Raw genomic sequence first — 3,284 nt, forward strand, 5'->3', positions numbered from 1 at the left:
CCCTTTTTTTTTTTTTTTCCAGAGAGAGCGCGAAAAGTCTCCTTGCGGATGACTTCTACTGCCGAGCACGTCATCTCTGAAGATCCATTCTGATGGGAAGTTCGTAAAAGGCGACTCCTTTGAACGAGAAAGATTTCCATTCTGGAAAATCTCTTTCCAACCAAAGTCAAAATTACGCGCTGCAGGTTAGGAAAAAGGACGCGATAGAAGCAGTAACTCACCAAAACCACATCAGGACTCTCTGTCGCTAGTTACGAGGCTGCTACCGCTTCTCGGGAAAGCCTGGAAAGCGCACCGAAGCGACGCCGATTTGTCCCGTGTTGTCCACGCCGCTTCTTTGACCTTGATTGCTTTTAGCACAGATGCTAGCATCTCAGTAAGGTGTTCGAGTGCTCCTGTAAGGCATTTTAAACACCGACTGACTGAAAAAGCATACAGCTTTTATCGTGAAAACAAAGCCTGTTTCTCCCGAACATCCCAGCTCTTACAAACGGTTCCTTTCCTCTTCTAGTCCAACGTTATTTTCACAGCACCCTTTCCTAGCAAGCGCACAGAAACAGAAGAGCGTGCTTGCAGGAAGAGAAAACAGACGGAGGGAAGCAAGCTTTGCAGAGGCGTACCACGCTCCAGAACAGACCTCCTTTATTTTTAGTATTTGCGTTAAAATATTTCACGTTAAAAAATCATATAGAAGGAGAGCTGCCACGTTCCTCGTGTTAACTGTAAAGTCCGTGCTACGAGCACCTTAGGAAAAACGCAGACACATGTCACAGGCCTACCTCGTACTTGCAGACCACTAGGGATCCTTTCCACCTGTCTCGTACTTTCACGGCAGTTGACGTTCTGCTGAGAGGAAAGGGAAAAAAAAAACAAACAACGTTTAGCACAAAGCTTCCTCTTCTGTGAAGGCTACAGCTGAGTGGAGGAGAAAGTATTTGGCATCGTCTTTGGTGCGGTTGTTGAGACAGGCCACTAGAGCTTCTGCACGTTTCAGACAACCGTGCCTTTTTTTTGGCTCATTGGCAGCTTTAGTTTCGCGAGAACTCACTTGCCTAGAAAGAGGAGTGACAGAGAAGGAAAAGAGAGGTCAGGCAGCAAGAGAGCTCTGCAGGCTGCCACCAGTCAACGTCGCACTCTTGAGGAAAAACAAACAAACAAACAACCAACCAACCAAACAAAAAAAAAAACAAACAAAAAAAACCCCAAAACACACAAACACAAAAAAAACCCGCAAAACCCAACAACAAAACAAAACTTTGACGTTGTACCTTTCTTTTCTTTTGGAGCTCGTCCCTGTCTCAGCTGATCGTCTCGTCAGAGCACGAAGTGCAGATGATCCGTATCCCGATGACATCTGCACGCGATGAACACGTGTTCAGAAATAGTCCAGATCTGTAAGACTGGTGTCATTTGTGTGGTTCCAAGCATCCTAACTCCATTTTACTGACCAATGCATTTGTGAGGAAACTAAGTAGCTTTTAAACGTAGCCTCTCCTTGGGGAGAAAAATGCGTTAGGGAGTGAAAAAAAGGATGATTCAGAGCTCCCAACCATGACGGAGCAGCGGGAAAACTAATGAAAGCGAAGACCAACAGCAGCAACGCGAAGCGGCATTTGGCTTTAATTCTGATCACGTACTTAAGCGGCTCGCCAAGTCTATGCCTCGATCCCATGAATGACTAGCCCCCCCCAAAAGGGGGGGCTTTTTTCCTTCAAAGTCCTAGATTGAAGACTCCACTGAACAGAATGGGGATGGAGCCACAGGACAACATGCCATCAACACTCTAATGAAAAAAAAGTCAAGTAAAAATCAAGTTGAAGTATCAGTTTCCATCGTGTCTCGTTCATTACGTTTCTAGTAGTACCTGGGTGCTCCAAAATTCACTCTCCTGACACCACGTAGTACTACAAATTACGATTACGCGTGTAAAAATAAAAGGCTATTTCCAACCTGCCCGTAAAATCAGTACGAACAAACAGAAGAGAAACACTTGACCCTAAAGAAGGTCACAGGCAGCTCTTAATTTATCGTAGGCGAAAGCTCATTCTTTTCCCTGAAAGGAAAACGCTCGTAACTACCCAGGGACCGATTCGGGAACGAGGCACGCGCGCTCTGTTAACGGCAACCGTTCATCAGCTTTTCTGCACCGGCACAAATTTGCCTTTTCCCTGGGTTTGACGCGGAGCACCTGCAGCGTCCTTGAACGCGCCAATGTTTCTCCCCGCTCCCCCGGCCCCACACGTGCCGTTACCTGAGCAGCAAGCGGCGTCAACCGCGCAGGATTTTCTTCACGTGACGCAGAAGGTGACGCTGGGAAAAGAGGAGGCACAAAATGAACCTGTTTGTCACACCCAGCCAACGGTGAAAACCCAGGGAAGGATTCTGCCGTGCGGGGCCGGGCTGTGCACCCCCGGAGCTCCAGCCGGCCGGTTTCGCTCCCCTTTGCCGGGTACCGGGGAGACACCGCCGCCTCGTGCTGCCGCCTGCCCCCCGGGGAGAGCCGGGGGACCCCCACCTCACTTCAGCCCTCGGGAACGGGGCTGAAAGGTCCGATCCCGGTGCCGGGGGAGCAGAGGCGAGCTGGCTGGGACCAGCTTTTGCTCCTGGAACAGCCCTGGGGTGGACCTGTCCCTCCCTTTCAAACGCTCCAGCAGTTTCGGGGGCAGAAGGCCGTTTCTAAGCCCTCTCTCCAGCAGCTCCTCCCTCGACTCGGCCCGCGAAGCCCCCAGTCTGCCTGCAGGGAGGGCTGGGGGGTCCCCGGCCCCACGGGGCGACAGTGGGGACTCGCAGGGAGGATCTGTTTGCACAAAGCGCCCCGCCCCTCCCGCCCCGGCCCGGCCCACTGCGCGGCCCCCCTAGGGCACGCAGCCCCCCCCCCAACTCCCCACTCCCCAGATGCTCACAGGCCCTCCCCCGCCTGGAGCCCCCCCCAGCCCCTGTCCCCGGAGCCTGCAGAACCGCCCCCCCCCCCGCCGCCGCCGCCGCCGCCGCCGCCGCCGCCACAGCCCGGCTCCCCGGGCCCGCGGCTCCTCACACTCACGCTGCGCCGCCGCCTCGGTGCAACGCCCGCCGCGCGCCCCGTTGAAATACCGTCCGCAACCAATCAGCGCGCGGCTCCACCGGACCGCCCGCGCGAGGCACGCCGGGAGTTGTAGTCGGCGCCCCGGGACCGCGCATGCGCACGGCGCCCCGTGGAAATACCGTCCGCAACCAATCAGCGCGCGGCTCCACCGGACCGCCCGCGCGAGGCACGCCGGGAGTTGTAGTCGGCGCCAAGGCACCGC

The 3,284-nt window shown here is 54.7% G+C and overlaps 1 long non-coding RNA gene across 1 annotated transcript; it reads right to left on the reverse strand.

Moving 5' to 3' along the window:
• Positions 1-2,171, reverse strand: LOC142075080 (uncharacterized). Its single transcript, XR_012670767.1, has 4 exons — positions 1,269-2,171; positions 780-843; positions 222-395; positions 1-117 (listed from the first exon to the last, which is right to left on the reverse strand). It is a non-coding gene; the product is annotated as an uncharacterized LOC142075080 (long non-coding RNA).
• Between the last annotated feature and the right edge of the window lie 1,113 nt (positions 2,172-3,284).

The sequence above is a fragment of the Calonectris borealis genome, chromosome W (assembly GCF_964195595.1).
Source record: "Calonectris borealis chromosome W, bCalBor7.hap1.2, whole genome shotgun sequence".
NCBI classification, from domain to species: domain Eukaryota; kingdom Metazoa; phylum Chordata; class Aves; order Procellariiformes; family Procellariidae; genus Calonectris; species Calonectris borealis.